The sequence below is a fragment of the Notamacropus eugenii genome, chromosome 2, assembly GCF_028372415.1.
Source record: "Notamacropus eugenii isolate mMacEug1 chromosome 2, mMacEug1.pri_v2, whole genome shotgun sequence".
Lineage (NCBI taxonomy): Eukaryota > Metazoa > Chordata > Mammalia > Diprotodontia > Macropodidae > Notamacropus > Notamacropus eugenii.
Window position 1 is genome coordinate 488232491 of NC_092873.1, and position 18180 is coordinate 488250670.

Sequence of the window (18180 nt, forward strand, 5' to 3'; positions counted from 1 at the left end):
TATTTTGACAATTTATTTCAGATGTTTTTAACTAACTAGGGAATCAGTCACATTGGATAGATAAAGGACATTAATTATTACTTGTTATTTAGGGATTATTTTCTTTTCTGGCTGTGCAGTGCCACTGAGCTGCTGTTAAGTCAGGATTCCTTCTCAGTTGAAAAGGAGCCATTCAATCTGGTTAAAGATGGGGGGAGGAATATGCAGATGAGGAACTAGGTAATTATATTTATCATTACTTTGGTTAATACAAGAAATGAAAAAAATGTTTATCAGTTACTAGGATAATCTGTCCATCTTGTTTACCTGATCCTTTAAAATGTCTTTTCTCTCTCTCATCTGTTCTTTTATTTGGGAAACATCAAGGGGAAAGCTCTATACTGATAAGCAGTGCTCAATTAGACCCCCTCTCACAGCAATGCATAAAAGGATGAAAACACAGAATACCCAGGGCTATTATCTTCCCCAATCTTAAGATATTTTTTTATTTGCTCTGTTTGATAAAAATTAATACTAATGATAGTAAACATTTGAGTGATATACTCCCAGAGTTCTCTAGAAGTCAGAGACAAAGACAGAGATGATGATAAAGAGACAAAAGCAGATATAGAGGGGAGGATAGGGAATGGTACAGAGAGTTCATTGAAAATGAGAATTACTAGGTTGGAAAATTCCCTCTGCACAATGAAGGTTGTTTCCTTCTCCAAAACTTTTAATTTTAGAAAGTTTCTGTATAATACATGTATGTGTAAGTATGTGTGTATACACAGAAAAAGAGAGAGAGAGAGAGAGAGAGAGAGAGAGAGAGAGAGAGAGAGAGAGAGAGAATGTATATATGTGTATATATACACAGAAAATTTGTGGTCAGCCTAATGTATTTATCTACATTGTATGATGTGTGTGTGGGGGGGTGGGATGCAGGTAAGTGGGTGGGTGTACATACCACACATATTTTTTTTTGCAAACTGGAACTTTTTTTGTTATATACCATGCTTCTGTACTACTCTGCATGTGCCTGTGTGTCAGATAGACAGACAGACAGATAGACAGACAGATAGATAGATGGATAGAAACAAAATAGATCGATGGACAGAGTTCATTGCAAAGAAAACTAAATAGAAATGGTATGATTGATGCAAACGTTTTTCTTCTTTCATTATAAATATAAGAAGCAAGGTAGATAAGCATATTGAGACACTTTGCATATATGCATTCTAATCCATTATTTCACCAAATAGGTTCCTCCCTCCATTGACACAGATGACAACTAACATATACTTTACATCTTATTTGCTTTGGGTCTATACATTTTGACAATTCTTCCATAGAATTTCTATCAAATACTCTTAGGTTGTCTTCCTGTGTTGTACATATTTTAGGGATACTGATTTAATACTCAGGCTCTTGACTTCTTTCTTTTTCCTTCTTAATATAAAAGTGGTCCACCTTTATCCTCATACTTGTTTTTGATGACAGCTTTTGTGCCAGGCCTGTTTCAGTTATCCTTGGTGATATGCCATGATATAACATATGCCATTTCACTGTCCTTTCACTTACCAGTAATTTGGATTTGGTAAAGTACTTTTGGAACACGATAAGGCATGAGAAGGAATAAAAGAAATGGTAAAAATAAGGGCTTTTTTTGAAAAGAAGTGGTTTCAGATCACTAAAAATATTGTGTAATTTCCTAAATATGATTAAGTTTTAAACTCAGTGTTCACATGCTGTGCAAAGTACTGACTTCCATTGGTTACATCTACATCATTTACTTGTGGTAATAACATCATCAATACTTTTCTGTCCTTTGGAAATCCCTACCACCACCACCACCATTTGAGCTCTCTCCTTTTGCTAAAGCCCTTCTTTGATCACACATTATGAAAAAAAAGTTGAATTTGGGCTCTCAAAGGCACTGAGGCAAAGAATCATAAGCTCTATCCAACTTCACATTTGGGAATGGTGACTGACTTTATTTTCTTAGGATTAGTATACTAAAATTCATATGTACATCATTTTGTTGTTCATAGGGTAATAAACTGGGGTGGCCATAGCCATTCTCAGAATCCTATACTGTCATTGAGCTCTTATGATCTCTATACATGAAGTGACTACCAGATCTATTAAAGCTGTAGCTTCCTGGATTTTAAAAGATGAAATTAATGCACTGAAAGGTTTGTTTTTTTCAAGTATACATATGTATATGCATATCTGTGTGTGTATGCATACACATATTTATTTACATATGTATATATACATATACGTGTATAAATTTTTTGTTCTTTTTTTTCTTGAATGAGTACCTGTGAAATTGTTATGCCGCCACTGTGAATTTCTGCTTTCTTTTACAATGAATGGGTAAAGTCACGAGAGGTCAAATGTGATGATTTTACTGTCATTAAGGATGAGAAAAATTCCAAATACATGAACAGTTAAAGAGTATGTATGGGAAAATCTTGGCCTCATTGAATAAAAACACTCAGAATGATATAATTAAGAATATTTGTGCTTATGCAAGATGTCTACAAAATCTTAGTGTAATTATAAGCTTTACTCACTATTAGAGTTCTAAGTTTTAAAGTTTAGAAACTTCACTAAAAGTTCTGGAAGTTTTTGGAACAGAAGTATACTATTTTATTAGGCTTTACAGATCACAGTTTTCTATCATGAGGTCATGAGTTCAATTTTATGTGAGACAGGTGGGGAGAGATTTGTATCTAATGGTTTCATTTCTGGAGTGGGGAGGAAGAAAAAAAGAAATTTATATGATAATTTTGTGGAGTATTTGAAAGGAATAGCCAGTTGTGCATAGTAGATTCGAACTTTCATGTAAAACTATATTTTTATTGTACCATGTTATGCAAATGTCTGTTTTATTCTACAAATTAAAAGTATTTTTAAAAATGATAACTGCAGTAGTCTGAGAGCAGTGATAAGATCTCAAACTAAGATAGTGGCTATATGAGTAAATGAATGGGTCTTATCTGCTGGTTTATGAAATTTAAAAAAAATGCCCTTTAATATGATTTGTTACTTTTCTAATCCCTAATTTCCTAACTTAAGTATAAGTTATTTTATTCATTAAAAATAACACTCTGGCAATGGCTCCATAGGCTTCATCAGACTATGGAAGGGATCCCTGAGACAAAAAAAGATAAGAAACTTTGGAGTAGAGGATGAAGGTTTGATCTGAAAGATACTGAGGGAGTGGCTAGAAGATTTGGCTACTAACTGGATGTGTTGAGTGAAGGTGAATGAAAAGTGGAGGATAATGTTGAGACTGCAAGAACGAAAGAGACTGTTGAGATTGGTAGAACAAAAGGATGGTTTTGCCTTTGACTGAAACAGGGAAGTTTGGATGACAGATAGATTTGGGGAAGATGATGAAGAGTTCCCTAGAACTCACCATCCTCATCTCAGTCACTCAGGCACCTAACCTATTCCATTGCTCTAACCATGTGTTTCTTAGCCAGTAAGTGGTTTTGATAATTGCTGCTTTGTAATACAATTTGAGATCTGGTAGAGCTAGGCCACCTTCACTAGAATTTCTTTTCATTAGTTCCCTTGATATTCTGGACCTTTTGTCACTCTAGATGAATTTTGATATTATTTTTTCTAGCTCTCCAAAATAATTAGATTTATTGGTATTGCTCTGAAAAAGTAAATTAATTTAGGTAGAATTGTCGTATTGTCTCAGCCCACTCATGAGCAACTGATATATTTCCATTCACTTAGATTTGACTTTATTTGTATGAAAAGTGTTTTGTAATTGTGTTCATATAGTCCCTGGGTTTGTTTTGGCAGGTAGACTCCCAAGCTACAGTGTCTACTGTAGCTTTAAATGGGATTTCTCTTTCTGTTTCTTGTTGTTTGTCTTTGTTAGCAATACATAGAATTACAGAAGATTTGTGTGGGTTTGTTTTGTAACCTGCAACTTTACCAAAGTTGTTTATTATTTCAAGTAGTTTTTTACTTGATTCTCTCAGATTCTCTAAGTATATTATGATATCATGTGCAAAGAATGATGCACAAAAAACCCCAATAAAATTGATAAACTTTTGGTCAATTTGATTAAAAAAAGAAAGAAGAAAATCAAATTACCAACATCAAAAATGAAAAGGGTGAACTCACCTACAATGAGAAGGAAATTAAAACAATAATTAGAAATTTCTTTATCCAACTGTATGCCCATAAATTTGACAATCTAAATGAGATGGATGATTATTTTAAAAGATACAAATTGCCCAGACCAACAAAAGAGAAAGTTGAATACTTAAATAACCAAAACAGAGAAAGAAAATTATAGACCAATTTCTCTAATGAATATAGATGCAAAAACTTTAAATAACATTTAACCAAAAGAATACAGCAAATAATCATGAGTATGATACATTATGATCGTTCTACCAGGAATGCAGGGCTGGTTCAATATGAAGAAAACTATTAATATCATTGATTATATCAACAACAAAACTAACAGAAACCACATGGTTTTCTCAACAGATGCAGAGAAAGCTTTTGACAATATACAGCTCCCGTTCCTATTGAAAACACTGGAGAACATAGGAATAAATGAAATTTTTCATAAAATAATAAGCTGTATCTACCTAAAACCTTCCACAAGCATTTTATGTAATAGGGATAAGCTAGATGAATTTCCAGTAAGATCAGGGGTGAAGCAAGGATGTCCATTATCACCACTAATATTCAGTATAGTACTAGAAATGTTAGCTGTAACAATAAGAGAAGAAAAAGTAATCGAAGAAATTGGAACAGGCAAAGAAGAAACTAACATATCTTATCCTTTCTATTTTCACATCTCTTATATTAGTCCCTATTCTTCCTTTCCCTTCTTCCTCTCCCTCTGTCTGCATATCATGCCTTAATGTAAACTTTGATGGTTGAAACTTAGGAAGAAATCTTTGGGTTTAAAGGCTAAATAAATTTCTTTCTTAAAGTCTATGCCTTAAGTTCAATTCACTCTGGCTGTCATTGATTGGCCAACAATAGATCCCAACCCATTTTGGAATTATTGTTTGAGTTCTTTTGGCTCAGAATGAATGAAAATCGTAATTGTTTCTGTTTTGGCCAAAAAGAGTGAAGGTTTTCCACTGTCAGGCTGATGTTTTTTATTAGGTAAAAGAGACCATGCCTTTTCTGTCTCTTTTTTTTAACCTAGCTTAATTACTGAATGGATGTTACCTCAGTCGAAATGACTTCCCAATTCTTCCCACTACATCTGTGGCCATCTCCAGTCCTCCTGATCTTTATCTTGCCATTATATCAAGATGGCTCTGGAGGAGAAAGTAAGGCTGGTGACTTTGCAGAACTCCCCATCCCTTAAATCCAATTCGCTTGCAAGTTATAGTGATGGAATCCTAGTAAAGCTGACCCTAACCCCAACAGTCTAACTTCCTTATGGACCTCACTGAAAAACAGGCATGTTCTAATTTGACCATACCAGCTGGCTTTAATCACATCACGAGACCCCAGACCCAATGCTGCCACTGCCTCTAGTTGGCCTGTTTCTCCAGATTCAATTTGTATGTTTAAATAGGTATGATCATGTACTCAAACACAACTACATCATTCACCTAGCCAAAGACAAGACCACAACACTTAACTATCGATCTTAACCAGACAAGACGACAACATCTAGCAATCAGAAAGCAGCACAAACAGGATATTTGACCACTGAACCAAAAAAGGGACACCACCACCCCCATTAACTAAAACTTAAGCAAATCCATCCTGCCTTTAGATTCATATTTTCAGTTCTCAATTCCTGTTGCATAATCACCATCATTGCACTATAAAATTGCCTGTCTTGTCTTACTAAGTTGCTTGCCCCTCTTGAAACTCAGTCCATTGTTGGTGTCATTCCAATATATGCCTATACTTGGATGATCTAACTCTGAATTCATTCAAGATGACCCCCAAAACAAACCATGAAACTGCAACAGTGGCATTATTATCCTGATGTCATAGTCCTCTTCAAGAAAAGACAAACAACAATAACAATCTATTATGTACTTAATTATTTACATATCACTTTCTTAATTATAATGTGAAATCCTTGAAGTAATGGAATATTTTTGCCTTTCCTCAAATCCTTTATTCTAAACACAGGGCCTGGCACTAAATAAGGTCATAGCAAATGGATATTGTTTACCTATTATGGATATATTGATGGAGATGTCTTAGGGGCCTACAGTTTGAGATGTCTAATTGGCAACCAGCAATGTAGAAGAAAAAATATAGGGGAGGAAGTGCGGCTGAATATATTGTTCTATGACACGTAGACATAAAGATGGCAGTTGAAACCAAATTCACTAAATGAATTAGTGTAGAGAGAGACCACAGTGCAGAATGCAGACTTGGGGTCCACTTGAGGTATGACCTGGGTGATGAACCAGAAAAGGTGGTTAAGGAGGAATATTCAAAAGAATAACTAGACAGAAAAAGAAATAGGAGAGACTAGTGGTGCAAAAAAAGAGAAAAGAGAGTGTACTAGAAAAGACAATGATCAATAATGTCAAATATATTAGTAATCAAGAAGGGTGAAGACAGAAAAGATTATCAGAGACAGCAATTAAGAAAGAATACTGTGGGATCAGTCTGATGGAGCAGATGACAAGTGAAATAGAAGTATTTTTATTTTTTATTAATTTATTTGTTTTCAGTTTTCTACAATCACATATGTAGGTCTTAGATTTTCTCCCTCTCTCTCCCCTCTCCCTCTCCAAGAAACCATGAAATCTTATATGGGTCTTACAAATGCATTCTTATTAAATACATTTTTGCATTAGCATGTTGCATAGAAAAATTAAGATGAATGGAAGAAACCATGAGAAAAAACAAAGCAAAACAGAACATAACACAAGAGAAAACATTCTACTTCATTCTATGTTCAATTCCATAGTTGTTTCTCTGGATGTGGATGGCATTTTTTCTCAAGAGTCCTTTAGGAATGTTTTAGGTATTTGTATTGCTGTGAAGGGCTACCAGAAAAATTCCTCACACATTGTAGTTGTTAGTCTCTACAGTATTCTCCTGGTTCTGCTCCTTTCATTCAGCATCAGTTCATATAAGTCCTTCAAGGTCTCTCTGAAATCTTCCTGTTCATCATTTCTTATAGCACAATAGTATTCCATTACATTCGTATACCACAACATGTTCAGTCATTACCCAATTGATGGACATACACTCAATTTCCAGAATTTGGACACTAGAAAGAGAGCTGCTATAAATATTTTTATATATGAGGGACCCTTTCCCATTTTTATAATCTCTTTGGGATACAGTCCTAGAAGCTATATTGCTGGGACAAAGGATATGCACATTTTTGAAGCCCTTTGAGCATAGTTCCAAATTGCTCTCATAATGGCTGGATCTGCTCACAGCTCTACCAGCAATGAATTAGTGTTCCAACTCCTCCATATCTTTTCCAACATTTATCATCAGTTTTGTCATGTTAGCCCAACTCGTAGGTGTTAAGTGATACCTCAGAGTTGTTTCAATTTGTATCCCTCTAATCAATAGTGATTTACAGCACTTTTTCATATGAATTTAGATATCTTTAATTTCTTCCTCTGAAAATTCCCTGTTCAAATCCTTAACCATTTATCAGTTGGCGAATGTCTTGTACTCTTGTACATTTGACTCAGTTCTCTATATATTTTAGAAATGAGGCATATATTGCGGACACTAGTTGCAATAAATCTTTCCTAGTTTTCTGCTTCCTTCCTGATTTTGGTTCTATTGGGTTTGTTTGTGCAAAAACTTTTCAATTTAATGTAAACAAAATTATCCATTTTTTGCTTCATAATGTTCTTTGGTTATAAATTCCTCCATTCTCCATAAATCTGACAAATACACTATTCCTTGCTCCCCTAATTTGTTTATAGTATCAGTCTATATACCTAGATCATATATAATTTGGACTTTATTCTTTCTTCAGTGAGCTTTTGGACCTCCTTTTCCATTTGGCTAATTCTGCTTTTGAAAGCATTCTTCTCCTCATTGGCTTTTTGAACCTCTTTTGCCAATTGAGTTAGCTTATTTTTCAAGGTGTTATTTTCTTCAACATTTTTTTGGGTCTCCTTTAGCAGAGCGTTTACTTGTTTTTCATGCTTTGCTTGCATGTCTCTCATTGCTCTTCCCAGTTTTTCCTCCACCTCGCTAACTCGATTTTCAAAATCCTTTTTTGAGCTCTTCCATGGCCTGAGCCCATTGAGTGGGCTGGGATACAGAAGCCTTGACTGCTGTGTCTTTCCCTGATGGTAAGCATTGTTCTTCCTCATCAGAAAGGAAGGGAGGAAATACCTCTTCACCAAGAAAATAACCTTCTATAGTCTTATTTTTTTCCCCTTTTCTGGGCATTTTCGCAGCCAGTGACTTGCCTTATGAATATTCACTTCACACACACTTGGCCTCCGGATCCTCCCAGCCAGTGCTTGGGGTCTGAGATTCAAATGCTGCTTCCCAGCCTCAGGGCTTGGGTCAGGGGCAGGGCTGCTATTCAGTGTGAGATTAAGTTCAGCTGCTCAGGTGGGGGCAGGCCACCACAGGGCTCAGTTCCCTCAGGGGGCTTATGCAGAGACATTCAACAATGGATCCAGGCTCCTTCCTGCTTGGGGAGCCCTGGTCTGCTGCCACCTCCACTGCTGCCTCCTAAAGGGGCCTTAGTTATGGGGGCACCCCACTCTCCTCTCGACCTGCCAAAGAGACCCTCTCACCGACCCTTGTCACCTGTGGGTGGAGGGACCCGCGTGGCCACTGGAGACTCCGTCTCCGAAGCCCGCTCGGGTCTGCTCCTCTCGGTGCCGTGTGGCCAAGGCAGGGCTGTGCTCGGCTCCTGGTCCGCAGCGGGAAGGACCTTTTGCGAGAGGTTTTCAGGCTCTCTGGAACAGAAATCTCCTCAGCTCCGTTGTTCTGTGGCTTCTGCTGCTTCTGAATTTGTTGGCAGTTCTTTTTTACAGATATTTTATGGGCTATGGGTTTGGAACTAGCGTATGTGCGTCTGTCTACTCCGCCATCTTGGCTCCACCCCTTTGGACTTTATTCTTGTGTATGGTGTCAGGCATTGGTCTATGTGAGTTTCTGCAACACTATTGTCTAGTTTTCCCAGCAGTTTTTGTCAGATAGCGAGTTTTTATTCCAGAAGCTGTGGTGCTTGGGTTTGCTATATTCATTGATTACTGTGTCTTGAGTACCTAACATATTTGACTGATCTACCCTGCTATTTAAGTAACAAGTGATTTTGATGATTGCTGCTTTATAATGCAGTTTGAGACCTGGAAGAGCTAGGTCACCTTCCCTAGCATTTATTTTCATTAATTCCCTTGAAATTCTGGAAATTTTGTCCTTTCAAATTAATTTTGATATTATTTTTCTAGTTCTAGAAAAAAAGTTTTCTGGTAGTTTGATTGATATGGTCCTGAATAAGTAAATTTATTTGGGTAGAATTGTCATTTTCATTATATTAGCTCCACCTACCCACTATCAGTTGATGCTTTTCCACTTACTTAGGCTTGACTTTACTCATGTGAAGAGTGTTTTGTAATTGTGTTCATGTAGTCCCTGAGTTTGTTTTGGCAGGTAGACTCCCAGATATTTTATAGTTTCTATAAACTAGTTTTAAATGGGATTTCTCTTTCTAACTTTTGCTGTTAGGCTTCATAAGTAATATATAGAAATGCACATGAGTTATGTGGATTTCTTTTATAACTTGAAACTTTGCCAGAGATGTTTTTTATTTGAAATAGTTTTTACTTGATTCTCTAGGTCTTCTACATGTATCATCATCTCATCAGCAAAGAGTGACAACTTTGTTTCTTCTTTGCCTATTGTTATTCCTCAATTTCTTTGTCTTCTCTGATTGCTAAAGTTAACATTTCTAGTACCATATTGAATAACAGTGGTGATAATGGACATCCTTGTTTCACCCCTGATCATATAGGAAATACATCTAGCTAATCCCCATTGCATGTAATGCTTGCTGATGAATTTAGAGAGATACTGCTTATTATTTTATGGAAAGCTCCATTTATTCCTATGTTTTGCAGTGTTTTCAATAAAAATGGGTGTTGGATCTTGCCAAAGGCTTTTTCTCCATGTGTCAAGATAATCACATGGTTTCTGTTAGTTTTGTTTTTAATTTGACCAATAATGCTGATAGTTTTCCTAATACTGAACCAGCCCTGCACTCCTGGTATAAATCCTCCCAGAACATAATGTCATATTCTAGTGATAAGATAGGGCATTTGTTTTGCTAATATATTTAAAATTTTTGCATTTATGTTCTTTATAGAAACTATAATTTTCTTTCTCTATTTTGTTTCTTCCTAGTTGAGGTATCAAAACCATATTTATATCATAAAAAGAATTTGGTAGGACTCCACCAATTTCCCCAAATAGTCTACATAGCAGTGGAATCAATTGTTTTTTAAATGTTTGATTGAATTTACTTATAAATCCATCTGGCCTCAGAGATTTTTCCTAGGGAGTTCATTGACAGTTCGTTCAATTTCTTCTTCTGAGATGGGATTATTTAAGTTTTCAATTTCCTTTTCTGTTAGTCTAGGCAAATGTTATATGCATATATATTTTAAATATTCATCCATCTCACTTAGATTGCCAAATTTATGGGTATACATTTGGACAAAGTAATTGCTAATTATTGTTTTAATTTCCTCCTCTTGCAGGTGAGTTCGAACTTTTCTTTTTTGATATTGGTATTTTCGTTTTCTTCTTTTTAGTCAAATTGATGAAAGCTTTATCAATTTTATTGTTTTTTTTATAAATCAAACTGTTTTATTTATTAGTTTAATGGTTTTCTTAATTTCAATTTTATTAATCTCTCCTTTGTTTTTCAATATTTCTAATGTGGTATTTACTTGGGGTATTTACTTTTTAATTTGTTCTTTTTCTAGGTTTTTAAGCTGCATGCCCAATTCATTGATCTCCTCTTTCTCTATTATGTTGATGTAGGCATTCAGTGATATAAAACTTCCACTAAGAACTATTTTTGCAGTATCCCATAAGTTTTGGTGGGTTGTCTCATTCTTGTAATTCTCTTGAATGAAGTTATTTATTGTTTATCTGATTTGTTGTTTAACCCACATGTTCTTTAGGATATGAATATCTAGTTTCCAATTAATTTATGGTCTGTCTTTCCACAGCATTTTATTACATGTAATTTTTATTGTATTATGATCTGAGAAGGATGCATTGACCATCTTTGCCTTTCTGCATTGGATTGTGTGGTTATTATGCCCTAGCACATGATCAGTTTTGTGTATTGCCATGTACCACTGAGAAAAAGGTATATTCCTTCCTATGTCTATTCAATTTTTTTCCAGAGATCTATCATATTTACCTTATCGAGAGTTTTATTCACCTCCTAACTTCTGTCTTGTTTGTTTTGAGGTTAGATGTGTCAAGTTTAGAGAGGGGGAGGTTGAGGTCCCCCACTATTATAGTTTTGGTGTTTATTTATTCCTGTAACTCCCTTAACTTCTCCTCTAAGAATTTAGATGCTATACCACTTGGTGCATATATGTTTAGTAATAATAATGCTTCAATGTCTATGGAAACTTTTATCAGGATATAGTTTCCTTCTTTATCACTTTTGATTAGATTTATTTCTGCTTTTGCTCTGTCTGAGATTAGATTGCTACCCCTGCTTTTTTTTTTTTACACAGCTGAAGCGTAATGTATTCTGCTCCAACCTTTTACCTTTACACTGTGTGTATCCCCCTATTTCAAATGTGTTTCTTGTAAACAACATATTGTTGAATTATAACTTAATTTTTTGACAACTATCTCCCTCAGTCTTCCCTCCCTTCTATGTCATCCCTTTTCCCTTACTACTTCTTTGCTCGCCTTTAAACTCCTCTCCCTTTTCTTCCCCCTTTCCCCTCCTACTACCTATAGGATCAACTAGATGGTGCAGTGGATAGAGTGCCAGTGCAGGAGTCAGGAGGACCTGAGTTCAAATCTCACTTCAGACACTTGACACTCACTAGCTGTGTGACCTTGGAAAAGTCACTTAACTCCTATTGCCTCATCCTGGGTCAACTCCAGTCATCTTGATGAATATCTGTTCACTGGATTCAGATGTCTCTGGAGGAGAAGTGAGGTTGTTGACCTGCACAACCCTTTCTCACTCAAAATAAAGTCAAGTACAAGTCATGTTATTATTTCTCTGATTACATGGTCTTCAGCAATGAAGGACAAACACACGTACCTACTACTGATAAGGCACGTTTTACACTTAATTGAGCTTGTTCTTCCCTCCTTGAACCAAATCAGATGAGAGCAAATCTCAAACAGTGCTCATCTCCCTTGCTTCTTTCCCTCTACTGTAATATGATTTTGTGCTCCTTCCTTTGATGCAATTCTGCCTCTCCCTTTTCGCATCTCCTGTAATAATCCCTCTGCACATTTAAATGACATTTTTATCATCTCATCATTTAATTTATACCCATTCCCTCTATCTATGTACATCCCTTTTAAATGTCATAATAAATATACAATTCTCAAGATTAACAACTATCATCTTCCCATATAGGAATGTCAGCAGTTAGCCCCTATTGAATAATAAGGTTTTTTTTTTCCCCTTCTGTTTACCTTTTTATGCCTCCCTTGAGACTTGTATTTGAAATTTTAATTTTCTATAGAGCTCTGGCCTTTTCATCAGGAAGATCTGGAAATCCCTTATTTCATTCAATGTGCTTCTCCTTCCCTGAAAGATTATGCTCAATTTTGCTGGGTAGTTGATCCTTGCTTGTTGTCCAACATCATTTGCTTTGTGAAATATCATATTCCAACCCCTCCGATCTTTAAATATTGAAACTACAAAGTCCCGTGTGATCCTGACTGTAGTTCCTCAAGATTTGAATTGTTTCTTTCTGGCTGTTTGCAATATTTTCTCTTTAATTTGATAGTTCTAGAATTTGGCAACAATATTCCTTGGTATTCTCAGTTTTGGATCTCTTTCAAGGGATGATTAGTGGATTCTTTTGATGAGTATTTTGCCTTCCTGCTATAGGACCTCAGGACAGTTTTCCTTGATGATAGCTTGGAGGAGACTGTCCAGGCTCTTTTTTTCATCATGGCTTTCTGGTAGAAGAATAATACTTAGATTTTTTCTCCTGGATCTATTTTCCAGGTCAGTTGGTTTTTCAACGAGATTTTTTTTTTAATTTCCTTTTATTTTTTTCATTCCTTAGATTTTGTTTGACTTATTATTGATGTCCCACAGATTCTTTAGCTTCTATTTGCCCAATTCTAATTTTTAATAGATTTTTTTCTTCAGTTTTTTAAGGAGTTATTTTCTCCAGTTGTGTTTTGTATTTCCTTTTCCATTTGTCCAATTTTCCCAGTTAGGTTTTTCCTTCCTTTTTGATTTACCCAATTTTCCTTTTAAATTCTTCTGTGAATCCTTTTTTCAAATTTTTAAAATCATTGGCCATTTTTTTCTTCTACCTCTCTAATTTGCCTTTTAAAATCTTTCTTGAGCTCTTGCAAGAATGTGCTTTGGGCTTGAGATCAGTTCATATTCCCTTCTTAGATTTCAGATGGGAGTATAGTTTCAATGTTCACCTCTTTGGTATCCATGTTTTGGTCCTTGTCCCCATAGTAATGTGCTATGGTATTTTCTTTTCTAGTTTGCTCCATCCTCATGATAATTGCTTTTTTTCTGGTTTATAAAGTGAATCTCTTCTTCTGGAGCATAGTAGGTTCTGTACCCCAGTTCTTGTGCTTAGAACTTGATACTTTGTTCATTGTGGCCCCTCTTTCTTTCTTCTAGAAACTAGAATGCTGCAGTTTACCTGGTATTGACCTGGCTGGTGTGGCCAAGCATAGGCCAGGTGAAGTCTTTCTGAACTTCCCTGGAATTACCTTGGACCTTGCTATATGAGGTGTGGGGGAGGAGTGGTCTGATCACAAGAGGTTCCTTCTCCTGAGCTAAAGCACAGTGAAGCTCAGTAGCTGGTGAATTCCAGTCTGCCCAATTCCTCTGGATTTGTTAAGGCACCTCTGGGATCCTTTTGTTACTGTTTATGGGCTCCATATCCCTGGGGCTCAGGATCTTCTACTGGTTCCCTGAGGTGAGGCTGTCTAGGACAGCTCTGGTCCTAGGTTGGTCTTCTTCAAGTATAGCAAGAAGGACCACTTTGTGATTTTTCTAGCCTATCTAACTAAGAGACTGTTTACCCCTTTGGCTGATCCCATTATTCCAGGATTTTCCTGGGAAAATATTCTGTGGGTTTTTCAAGGTCAACAAGGGGAGGGGGAGAGCATTTACAGTTTATTCCACCATCTTGACTCCCAGGAGTTCAATAGGTGACTTATAGACATTTAATCTATGGGCTGATAGTCTCAGGAGCTCATGTTACTATTACTGTGGGTCCTGCACTTCTCTCTCACTCAGTTCTATTGAACTGCTATCTTGGACTGATATGTTTGAGAATCCACTCTCCTGCTTCTGCTTCTGACTGCTTGGCACTTCCAGCTCCATTTTGCTATGGTGGGGTCCTTGCTGGTGCAGCCTGTGCCCTCTGTGCTCCTCTAGCTCCATGCAACACATCCTTCCTATCAACATACTAGGCTGTCCTGGTCTGGAAATCTGCCACACTCTGTCTTCTAGAGCATTCTGCCTCTCTAATATTTGTTCAGATTCTCTTTTTAGAGGTATCTGAAGAAGTTTCTTGTAGAGCTTAGGTGAGGATATACTCTCATTTCCCCATCTTGGCTCTGCCCCCCAAGTATTTTTCTTGAGAAGGAAAAAGACAGGGGCAGCTAGGTGGCACACTGACTTTTGAATCAGGAGGACTGAGTTCAAATCCAACCTCAGACACCTGACACTGGCTAGTTGTGTGATCTTAGGCAAATCACTTAAGCCCAATTGGAGAGAGAGAGAGAGGAAAGAGAGAGAGAGAGAGAGAGAGAGAGAGAGAGAGAGAGAGAGACAGACAGACAGACAGACAGACAGACAGACAGACAGACAGACACAGAGAGACAGAGAGAGACAGAGACACAGAGAGACAGAGACAGAGACAGAGACATAGAGACAGACAGAGACAGAGACAGACAGACAAAGAGACAGAGAGGAGAGGAGAGGAGAGGAGAGGAGAGGAGAGGAGAGGAGAGGAGGGGAGAGGAGAAGAAAGCTACCTTATTACAAGAATCTTCAGGAAAAGAAGAGAGAAAGAGAGATCATGAAAAATTAGTACATAGTTTTTAGATGAAAATTAGAGTTGAAGAGGAAATTCATTCTGAATGGTATCATTTTTTCATTAAAGTAAAAGGTGGGGTTCTCAGAAGAGAAAGTGTAGGAAAGAAGAGTTGTGGAGTGGTTGAAGAAAAATGATTTGGAATGTCTTCTTAGGAGAGTGAAATAGGAGATCAGTTATGAAATAATAATATGACTGCCATGCTATAGTGAGATGACAAAGACCATTAGCATGTAGGGTAGAATCTAATATAAGTAATTAATGCAAGGACAGATTTGACAATCCCATAACATAGCTGAGCATTGATGGTTTGTGAATAACATCAGTGAAGGAAACAACTCAAATGGCTGAGATCCAAGATCACAGATTCATTGATCTAGAGCTTACAAGGGACATCAGTGGGTACCAAATCCAGTTTTCACATTTGAAGATGAAAAAGGAAAGCCCCAGAACCATTAAGAGGCCTTTTGAGTAAGTAGTACAAGTGAAAACTGAAGTCAAGTGCTCTGAAACCAGAGTCAGTGTTATTTCAACTCTTCCACAATGCCACCCTAAATTTGGTAAGCTACTTGAGTGAAGGGGCTGAGCCACTAACACAGCTTTACTTTCCCAAAACCTTGCTCAGTGTCTTGCACTTATGGTAGGGACTTAATAAATGTTATTATATTAAACTACATTAACTTCCCAATTTACTTATTAATAATACATCTTTTTTGTTCCATGTGCACAGTACTTTTGAAAAACGCAATTAAAATAATCTATGACTTTTTCTTTATTTTTCACTAATTCAACTTCTGCTTATCCATTTTAATTAGGAATTATTGTGTATTAATACAGAAGTTTTAGTTTCAGAGTCAGACTAGGTCCAAGCCCATCCTCCTTTAACTGAGAGAAACCTACAAAAAAGAATTTAGGAATATTTAATTCTTTAAAGTTCCATTATTCACCCTCTGTACTCCCAACCTCCACCAACCATTTAGATACATGGTTTCATGAAATATTCCCATTTTATCTGGCATGAATTATCTTTTGCTCCAAGCCACACTACCATAAATCCATAAAATAACACGTTTTTCCCTTTATGATTATTTGAAGAAAATGTCAGTTGAAATACAAATATACCCAAAAGGCAGAGTAGCAGTTGGTGAAGTACCAGTGTTTATGCTTAATCTACACAAATTCAGTAAAGCTCAGGGTTTAAATCATCCTGGTGGTCGAATGGCAATACTACAGATTGCCACTTCATACATTACAGCAACAATTTCAAGGATGCTCTCACTATAAAGATGAATATGGAATATTCTAGAAATAATGGATCATAGTTCTTAGGATCATAGCTTAAGAACTGGAAGAGACTTTATTTATTTCAACATTTAGTTCAACTCCTTCATTTTATTGATGAGAAACCTAAGGCCAAAATCAATTAAGTGACTGCTGTAGAGCCAAAGTATACAGGTATACATAAAAGGAATGCAAACCAATTAATTATACAAATTAATCAAAATGTATTTTGTTTGGAAGTTAGGAATTCTATGAGTAATATTCTCATCAAAATAAAGAACAATCAAATTGTTGACCCCCAAGTGTTATCAGATGAAATGATAATAAAACTACTTTTATTCTCATTGTACTTTTACTGTTCACTCTTTTTTCCTATCGCTTTTCCTTACATATTGTATTCTAGTCATAATAGTTTAGTTGTTATTTATCAAATAGCATTTTGTCTGCCTCTGATATTTAAATTAGTATTCACCATGCCTGGAATATACTTTCTCATAAACTGTACATCTTAGTATCTTTGGGTACATGTGCCACCTTTGGTAAGCTAGAGAAAACTTTTCTTAATCTAACAGTAGAACTCTTTCCCACCTCAAATTATCTCATTTTTATCTGTAAACCACCCCAATCCTCAATTTACTGTAAGTTTGTGGTTGTTGGTTTTTTTTATAAGCAGTGACTATTTTCATTAATCTCTGTATGCCTTAACATCTAGTACAGTTCCTTTCATATGGCAGGTGTTAAATAAACGATTATTTGAGTTGAAGTGATTTGAACTTATAGAGTAGTCTCACATTCCTTAGGCATCAAGCCAGATTTATAGATAAATCTAAAAGGGGAATAAGACATTTTTGAAAATTCAAGTCAAAAAATAATTATATAGCTCATAACCTGGGTCAAATAATCAAGACAATGGGGATATAAACAGGGCTGTAGTGGAGCCAGCTTAAACTGACTCAAGGAGCAGATTGTTAAATTATCAGTGTTAGCATTCACCTACCAATTCATACTTGATTTATTATTCTGTTGAATGGCTAGACTTAAGAAAGTAATAGAGAAAAGGTTAATGATACATATTAAATGCAAAAATGTGTCCAGTGAACACATCATCACATACAGACACACACAGACACAGCACACACACACACACACACACACACACACACACACACACACACACACCCTTCCTTTCCTAAAACAAATCCTGTTTTTAAGGAATCTACATTTCATTGGAGGAATAGAATACATTTGTACAAGTAAATACAAGGCATATAAAAATTTAAATTAAAATTTATTTTGAAAACAAAACAAAGCTAAGAATTGGGAGACAATGACTATCTTTGAGTAGAAGATACCTTGTGTTTTGAAGGAAGCTAGAATTTTATTGTGGATAGAAGAGGATAGAGCACATTTCAGCTTTAATGGACTATTTGCATGAAGTAGTAAGGATATGGAATGTTTTATACAGGGTCAGACCACTTTGACTGATATATAGAATTTGTGAAGGATGGATTAGAAAAATCAGTTGGAATCTGATTGTGGAGGGCTTTAGAAGCCAAGCTGAGGGGGGGAAAGTATATTTCATTGCAGAGGTAATAAGGAGCTATTGCCAGTTTTTCAGCAAGTGGTTGACATAACCAGATCAATGGTAGAAATATATAAA